Source organism: Coenobita brevimanus, unplaced genomic scaffold (assembly GCF_032717465.1).
Source record: "Coenobita brevimanus isolate Jiangsu-jjx unplaced genomic scaffold, ASM3271746v2 jjx.HiC_scaffold_2774, whole genome shotgun sequence".
Taxonomy (NCBI): domain Eukaryota; kingdom Metazoa; phylum Arthropoda; class Malacostraca; order Decapoda; family Coenobitidae; genus Coenobita; species Coenobita brevimanus.
In genome coordinates, this window is record NW_027643735.1 from 206,685 (window position 1) to 216,624 (window position 9,940).

Below are 9,940 nucleotides of genomic sequence, written 5' to 3' on the forward strand. Positions count from 1 at the left end.
CTCCTGGTTGCCATGAAGCGACTGTACCAGCAGCAACTGTTGCAAATTCTGTTCTTGCTTGTCAGCGGAGAAGAGCAGGTGCAGCCTTATTCTTCGCCAGTGTCCGTGCTTTCGGTACCAATTAGAATTCAGTTCATTTTTTCCTACAGTCCATATCCTCTCTAGCCTTGTTCCTCACAGAACCCCAAATTTCTCCCTCTACTGAATTTCCCCATTTTGTTTTCCTGGTTACCATCTCCTCACAAACTTCTGTAACAAGGGTGGCACCTGTTGTTATACCAAATCTGAATATGCAGTTGACACTGTTTTAAACTTCACCTCAACTAATTTTGATTACTCACTGTGTAAACTAAATTATCTAAATATTACCAAATGTGTCTGTGTAGTCTATCACTCCCCCAATGCTTCTTCAGAACCCAGTGTATTTGACTCCATATCCACACAGCTGAGTAACTTTAACTTTGTCCTTAGCACCAAGATTACCATTTTGGGTGATTTTAACGTACTTAATGTTGAATGGTTATTGCATTCTGCCAGGATTGACGATGCTGGTCTAGAGTGCGAGCCGTTTGCAGAATCATTTAATCTCACACAGTTGGTAAAGCAACTAACCAGAATAACAGATAATCCTGGCCATAATGCCCATCTCTTGGATCTGTTCCAGACAAATAATCCAGATCAATACAGGATAGAAGTACTGTCACCACTTGGATCCTCTGACCACAGTCTCATCAAAGCCTCATTAGTCAGCCCCCAGACCTCCCTATTCTGAACCTGTCAAAGGTGACCCAATGGCACATTGATTATCTTGCTGACATTCCATGGCAGGCTATCTTCTCTAGTGATGTCAATTCTGTCCAGTCCCACATTAATGACTTAATACTGCCTGGTATAGATTTATTCATACCAGGTCAACAGTTAAGTAAAAGATCAAACTCTCCAAAATGGTTTGATAACAACTGTGCCAGAGCAATGGCCCAAAAGTCATTAGCATTTTTTTTTTTTTTTTTTTTTTTTTTACGTGTCTGACTCTGAGCAGAGGTTCAGGGCCTATTTCTTGGGGGCAGTGGCCTATCCCAAGGCCCAGTAGTCCTCCTACACCTCCACATGTCACCACTTTGGCACTAACACCCACTGTCCATATTGAATACATGCTAGGGCTGTCTCATACAGGACTGGTGTACTGGTATTAGCGGGGGTACTTTTATGACATGTCGGCGGGTCATCTGGTAGATCAGGAAAGTCTGCTTTTTGGGAAATTCAAATCCTTAAACTGTTCCCTGCCCCAGCCGGGATTCAATCCTGGGTCCATCAGGACTGCAAGCCGCCTCTCTACCGATTCAGCCACCGCATATAACTCTTACGTGTACGAAAAGTGTTAAGGATATGTATGATAAAAATGGTTTAATATATGGGACAGTACAAGTTTGACTCATTCCTGTGAAGATACAATTAGGTAAGAACACACACACACACACACACACACACACACACACACACACACACACACAATGTATACATTATCATTACCTCAGTGCAGTCTGTATCACTAAAGTCTTACCTGCATGGGGAACCTGAGAGGGTCTCGAACAGACTGCTGGTAGGAGTAAACAGGAGGTGGGATGGATGTGTGATCTGAGAGGGGAGACTGGTTGGCAAGGGTACCACTGCTGCTGCTGCCACCTTCAGACAAGTCCATGCTCTCTTCACTGCCTGGCTCTCCTGCACCCTCACCCTCCCACCTGAAGAAACGTGAAGCTGTAAGAGTTACTCCCCTCTTTGGAGTGTAGGGATTCAAGACCATGTTATCATAGTCCAAAACATTTAGAGATAGGAGAGAGTAAATGGTAATAGTCAATCCCATGTTGCCCCCTTTAGAATGTATGGGTCTGAGTCTTGGCTACCCTTTTGTATTGTATGATACTGATTATAAAGACATCGACATGCTTGCATTCATCGGCTTCGGTCGCCTAATGACAACTCTAGACACTACTTGATCTCATGCAGCCACTTTGTTGTATGCTTTTTCCAGATCCATGAAAGCCATAAACACCTTATGGTCCTTCTCACAAGTTTTCTTTGTTATCTGTCTCACTGCAAATATTTGATCCACACATCCTCTGGCACTCCTAAAGCCACCCTGTTTATCACTTACTAGGACTTCTGATTTCTCTCTTACTTTCTCTGTAATAATTCTTCCATACACCTTCCCTACCACACTCAGTGAACTTATGCCATGATAATTCATGCACTCACTTCACTCACTGTTATTTTTTTACAGGGGTACAATCACAGCCATTTTTCACTCTGCAGGCACAGTTTCACTCATCCATGCCTTCTTATATATCTCCAACAAGCATTTAATTCCTCTCTCACCACTACACTTAATCATCTCTGCATACACATCATCAACCCCAGCTGCTTTCCCATTTTTCAGCCGCTTCACAGCAATCTTCACCTGTGCGAGTGTCACGTCTCCTGGCACTGCATGCCTTCTCTGCACACCCTTAAAACCAATCATGTTCACAGCCACTCTGCTCCCTCTATTCCCATTTATCAGGCTTTCAAAATATTCTTTCCATCTCGTCCTTGCTTCATCCCCATGGGTTAATAATCTACCACCTACATCCTTCACACCATCACATTGTCTTTCTTTTTTTCACTTCTACATTCCTGCATCGTTCCAGAAGGAGAGTTAATGAGACAAAAAGCCTTTGACTCCACCTTGTTGAGAAGAGTGTATGTGAGGAGCCTCCCCACACAAGAGAGTTATACTCTACACAGGGGCGAATAAAACATTGTGTGCGTGTGTGTGTGTGTGTGTGTGTGTGTGTGTGTGTGTGTGTGTAATACTCACACGTGTGGCCGCTACTCACGTGTCGTTCATCTTCACCTAGAAAGAAAAAAAAGAACAGGTTAGAGATAACTCTCTAAGTACAAACTCATTATGGGATCTGGCTATAGATAGATGGATAGACAATTTTTTGTTGTTTCCTTTTTGTCATTTTTTTGCTTACCTTCTGGGGTTCTCTTTTTATCAACTTTATTTTGCCATTTCCATTTTTCTTGTCTGTCTATTTTGTTTAATTTTCTCTATAAAGGCTCCAACATGCTTGCATGAGTCAGACTTAGTCACTTAATTACAGCTGTCTGTGCTGCTCAGTCCCTGGCAGCCTCCCTATTCAGTCCTTTATCCCAGAGGTCACACTCTATGACCTCATCCCAGGTCTTTTTTTGGTCTGCCTTTCACAACCCTACCCCCATCGTTCATACTTGTCACTTTCTACACCCAGTTGTCATCCCCCATCCTCTCCAGATACCCAGACCATCTCAGTATACCCCTACTCACCACAACACCAATACACCTTTCATGTTTTCTCTTTATTTCGTATCATATATTTTTTTCTCAATTTTCTTCATTTGTCTTATAATAATTTGGCATTGGTTAAGAAGAGGTACATGATTGGATAATAAGGTGAAAGTCTTAGTGTTTTCTTGGTGGTAGGTAGGGGCACCCATCATCCACTCACTCATTGCAGGGATGCCTTATGGTCTCTAAACTGAGTGACAAGCCAAATGGTTTCATGTTCCGAGGAAACCATTTACTGCACTGGGTGGTAACCATATAATCAGGATTTTTGGCCAGGTTAAATGTCCTTCAGATTCCCCTATCTACAATCACTTAATCATGGCAAATGTTTCAGAGAGCCTTAGTGGGCCCAATACCTGCCCAGGACCCCAACCAAATGAGTAGATTTGCGTGGCCACGTGGAATGTGAGAGGTGTGAATGAGGAGAGCAAGAGGGTGGAAGTGGCGAATGTGTTCAGGAGTGCAAGATATTCCTTGATGGCACTGTGTGAAACAAAAATGAAAGGATGTGAGCTGGAGGAGTGGGAGGGTGTGAAATAAGTAAGATCGGGCATGAATGGGTAAGGAAGATGCAGGGAAGGAGTTGCTTTTTTGATGAATGAAATGTGGCAGAACTGAATAAGAGATTACAAATGTGTCAGCTGGAGATCTATGTATGTCAACTTCAAGTTTCAGTAGGTGAAAGTGGCAGTAATTGTAGCTTATGCACCGTGTGATGACGAGTGAGAGAGAGAAAGACAGGTTTTGGGATGAGCTGGATGAAGCAATGGGAGAAATGCCCAGGAGCTATAAAGTGATTGTAACAGGCGATATGAATAGATGGAACGGGGATCATGTTGAAAGGAGCATGATTGATTGCGTGCTCGTGGAGAGGTCGATGATGGGAATGGTTGATGATACGAGGGCAGCGAGAGGACGATGTGGAGTTTCTGTCAGATCATATGACAGTGGTGTGCAAGATCAAGCTGAAACAAGTGAGGTGGACCAGGTGAGAGAGAAGCAGTCAGGGAGAAAGACTGAATGTCGAGACGCTGAGGATCAAAGAAATGGCAGATGAATACAGGACCAAAGTAGGGGAGGAGTTAGAATAAGTGAATTGGAATGAAATGGATCTAGACAGCTTGTGGAATGCATATAGGGATTGCATTGTTAGGAATGCAAGGATCTAGACAGCTTGTGGAATGCATATAGGGATTGCATAGTTAGGAATGCAAAAGCAGTGTGTGGTGTGGCAAGGGTAACAAACAAACAAGAAAGGTATGGCGTGGTGGTTTGAAAAGGTTAAGAGAGCAGTGGAGGAAAAGAGGAAGAAGTGGCTAGAGAGGTTACAGAACAGGAGTCCAGTTGAAATAAGAACTGAATGTACTGAGAGAAGAAGCACATAAAGAGACTAGTGAAGAGGAAAAAGGAGAAGGTAAATGATGATCTAAGAAGAAAAATGAATGAAAATTACTCTGAAAATAGGAAGTTATTCTGGAAAGAGGTGCAGAAATGTAGAAGTGACAGCGGAAAGAAATGTGAAAGTGTGAAGGACGTAAGTGGTATATTATTGACCCACTGGGATGAAGTAAGGACCAGGAGGGAAGAGTATTTGGTAAGTCTGATGAATGTGAATGGAGAGAGCAAAGCGACAATTAACATGACTGGTTTTGGGGGTGTACAGAGAAGGAATGCAGTGCCAGGAAACGTGGCACTTGCAAAGGTGAAGAACGCTGTGAAGTGGCTGAAAAATGGGAAAGCAGTTGGAGTTGATGAGGTGTATACAGAGATGAAAAAGTGTAGTGAAGAGAGCAGAATGAAGTGCTTGTTGGGGATATGTAAGAAGGCATGGATGAGTGAAACTGTGCCAGCAGAGTGGAAAAAAGCAGTTATTGTACCCCTGTACAAAAGTGAAGGTGAGTGAAGTGAGTGCAAGAATTTTTGTGGCATAAGTTATTGAGTGTTGTAGGGGAGGTATATGGAAGAATTATTGTAGAGAAAGTAAGAGAGAGTTGTCAGAAGTCCTAGTGAGTGATGAACAGGGTGGCTTTAGGAGTGGCAGAGGATGTGTGGATCAAATATTTTCAGTGAGACAGATAGTGGAGAAGGCTTGTGAGAAGGACTATAAGGTGTTTATGGCATTTATGGATCTGGAAAAAGCATTCAACAAAGAAGACAGAGAAGGACTGTGGAAGGTTTTGCGCATGTGCGGTGTAGATGGTAAGCTGCTAGGTGCCGTCACGAGTTTTAATGAAGGTAGTGAAGCATGTGTAAGGGTAAATGGGCATCGAAGTGGATGGTTCACAATCGGTGTGGGCATGCAACAAGGTTGTGTGATGTCCCCATGATTGTTAAATATATATATGGATGAGGTGATGAGAGAAATAAAAACACAAGTAATGGAAAGAGGGATTGTGGTGGTAGTGAATGGTGATGGATGGAATATCTCAAATTTGTTGTATGCTGATGATGTAGTGCTACTTTCAAACCCCGGACAAGAGCTTGGTAGTCTAATTCAGAATTGTGCTGATGTCTGTGAGTGTCGTGCCTTGAGGGTAAATGTAGAAAGGAGTAAAGTGATAGTCTCCCAGTGTGATGTTGCAGTGAATGGAGAGAGACTGGAATTGGTGAGAGAGTTCAAATACCTGGGTACAGTGATAGAAAAAAGAGGAAAATCTGCTGAATTGGAAAGTAGTGGGACACAAGGAAGGAAAGTAGCTGGTGCAATGAAGGCCTTGACGTGAAACAGAGGCTTGAGTGCTGCAGCTGAGTGATGCATACATGAAGGAGTGTTAGTGCCAACTTTAACATATGGATGTGAGAGTATGGTGTGGCATGAAAATGAAAAGTCAAGAGTGAGAGCAGTCGAGATGTGACTGCTGAGGAATGTATGTGGAGTACAGAGAGTGGACAGGATATGAAATAATGTGATTCGTGAAAGGTGCGGAGTGAGGAAGTCTGTGGACACCAGAATCGAAGAGAGTGTACCGAGATGGTATGGTCATCTGGAAAGAATGGATAACCACAGGGTGGTGAAAAAGATATATCTGAGCGAATTTGAAGAAAGGAGGAGGCGAGGTAGGCCAAGGAGAAGGTGGAGGGATATGGTGGATGAGTGTGTGAGGAAGAGAGGTATGGAAGTCAGTGAGGCTAGGGAACTGACAAGAGACTGAGCTGGCTAGATGAATGTTGTGAGAAGTGCATGATCAGGGATTTGGCACCCCTTTTTAATGTGACAGCGTCTGGATTGACTCTTCGGATACGTTTATGTGAAGCTACAGAATGTGTTGAGTGGTTTTGGTGTGTCAGATTGAGCCAGAACTCCGGAGGCTTGAACAATGAGTGAATGGAAGCGTGGCCCATTGGGTTGGGCAAATGTAGGTTCTCTGGACGTTGTTACTCCTCATCCTGCCCCAGGGTTGGAAAGGGGGTCCAAATGATGATGATGATGATGACGATTGTTATTACTGTTATTATAATATCCCTACGCGACGCCTCACCAACCACTCACTCAATGTAGTGCTGCTTTGGTGTCTGCACTTTCCTCTCTTCCTTCTTTCTTCTTCTTTCATTATTTCCTTCATTCTTTCCTCTTCCTTCTCCCTATAGGTGACTCTGCACTGAGTGACAAGCCAAATGGTTTCCTTTGCACCTGGAAACCATTTACTATGCTGGGTGGTAACCATATAACCAAATTATGGCACCTGGTGGTTTAGTGGGTAATTAAGGTGCTCCAATCAGATTGAGCCGGTGCATGTTTATATCCAAGGAATGATTAGGGTTTATTGTTGGGGTTTATTGCCACTCAAGGATGTGAGGCTGGTCACTCTCATCTTAAATGCCAGGACCAGCTTGCCTAGCCCCTGGCTCCTACATTTCTCGTGGGGTGACATTGGATTGGTTGATGGATGAATGGATGGATTGTGATTATAAAATTTAATTTTTGTTACTACTTCTGCCACTATTACTACTGCTATTTTTTTTTCACTTAAGATCGCCTCCATCCATATTTTATATTATAATGTGAAGATCAGTACCAATCTTCATAATACAAGGTCCCATTTGGAGTTGTAATGTGATGTACCGATACTACTGCTACAACTGTTGTTACTACTACTACTACTATACTACAATTATTATTGGCACCATAACAATTTTCATACTACAGACGAATCTCATACATGATAATACCATACATTCGAGAGAGAGAGAGAGTTTAATATACACATCCCAGGCCTGTTATTTTCTTGAACTGAATAACTTTTCCAGGATGAAAGGCCTCATCAACTCTTGCTTAATTTTTACAGTAAAATATTCACGGGTCCAGAAAGATGACGGTAATATTTGGAGAGAGAAAAAGGGGTTGTGGGGTGGTGGTGATTATGATGACGTTGATGATGGTAACAATTATTATAAAGCTGCTGCAGCTGCTGGTGATGATGATGATGATGATGATGATGATGATGATGGTAATGATGATAATGATCCTTCTGCCACTGCTGCTGCTGCTGCTGCTGATGATGATGATGATGATGATGGTTGAACAGTAACATTAGGAGTGACACTAAAGAAAGGAACAAGGAATGATGAGGAACATGAAGAGAGACCTAGCAATGACCCGAAGAGACTGGAGGAGGGATTGGAGAGGGAAGAGAGGAGGGGAAGAAAGAACAGAGGAGGAGGGAAAAGGGAGGGGACTCGAGAAAGAAGAATAGGATGAATGATGAGAAATGTGAGGGGAGGAGAGACTAAAGGGAAGGAAGAGAGAAAGGGTAGAAAGAGAGGAGGGGGAGGAAGAGAGGAGTGACGGGAGGAAGAGAGGGAAAGGTAGATAAGAAGGGGAAAGAGAGAAAGGAAGCAAGTGAGAACAGGAAGAAAGAGAGGAGAGAAACAAGTGAGAAGAGGAAGAAAGAGAGGAGGGAAGCAAGAGAACAGGGGGAGGATGAGAGGATAGACGGGGAAGGAAGGGAGAGAGGAGGGAGAGGAAGAAAGGATTGCGTGAGAGAGGAGGAAATGAAGAAGGAGAGGAAGAGAGAAAATAAGAAGAGTGTAGGAGAGGAAGATATGAGATGGATGAAAAAGAGAGAAACGAGAGGAAAAGAGTGGGAGAGGAAAAAAGAAGTGTGAGGAAGAAACTGGCAGAAGGGGAGAGGCGCGGAAGATGAGAAACTCAGGCTAGGAGGAATAGAGAAGGGGGACGACGAAAGGAGAAAGAGAAGGGGTAGGGAGCGAGCTGAGGGAGGAAAAGGGTTAAGAAGGGAAGAGACGAGGAAATGAATGGATCAGAGGTAGAGGTGAGGAAGAGAAGAAAGAGGGGCGGCACGAAGAGATACGAGGGCAAGGGGGAAAGGAATGAATGGAAGAGATAGCGAAGGAAAATCGAAAGGAGGGGGATGGAGAGGTGACAGAGGGAGGGAGCGCACAGGAATGGAGGGAGGGAGGGAGAGAACAGGGAGGGAGGGAGGGAGGGAGAGAACAGGGAGGGAGGGAGGGAGGGAGAGAACAGGGATGGAGAAGAGGAGAGGGGAAGATAAGAGAAATGGTGGGAAGAAAGAAGGGAGAGAACGGAACGGGGATATAAAGGGAGGACGGGAGAGAGGAGAGAAAATAAGAATGGAGAGAAGATAAGAAAACAGACAGAAGGAAAGGAGGGAAGACTAAAGGGGAGAGAGAGGAGAGGCAGGATAATGGTGGGAAAGTTGGAAACAGGAAACATGAAAAGGAGAGGAGATAGAAGGAAGTAGAGACAGAAACCGCAGAGAGAGAGAGAGAGAGAGAGAACTAAAGGACACGTATTGCTGACACCCAGACCCGGTACACAACACTGTACCCAGTCCGCGGTGCAACACACACACACACACACACACACACACACACACACACTGTAAAAAACTGCATAAAAAGAGAGACGACAAAGACGTAAGGAAATTTAGTTTCCCAAATAGGGCAATTGATCAGTGGAATGCACTACCGAAGGAAATAGTGTGTGCCAACACAATTCATAAATTTAAGGATATGTACGATAAATATGGTTTAAGACACGGGACAGTACGAGCTTGACTCATTCCTGTAAAGATACAATTAGGTAAGAACAATTAGGTAAGAACAAACATATACTTGTACACAGAACAGGCGAAACTTGGAATGTGACATCCGTAGACAGTCAGGCAGCAAGATTTTCTCATAGCGAATTTATAGCCGATCGAAAGTTAGGTTAGGTCACTTTGGGCAGGGTTTGGTCTGATTAGGTAATTTTTGGTTGGGTTGGGTTCAGTTCGACTAGATATAGACGGATTAGGTTAGATTGCTTTAGAATAGGTCGGTTTTGATATTGGGGTGGGTTCTATTGGGTTGGGTTAGGCTGTGATAGGTTAGGTTGGATTAGGTCATTTGAGGCTTGACTGGGTTTCGTTAGGACGGGTATGGTATGGTTAAGTGAGACTGGGTAGGATTACGTAGGGTTAGATGCGGTTAGGCTGCGTCAGAAATAGTTAGCTTAGGTAGGGAGGTTACGTGAGATAGTGAGGTTAAATACAATTAGACTGGGTTAGGTGAGGTTAAGTTAGATTAGTTTGGGTTATTTTAGGTTGA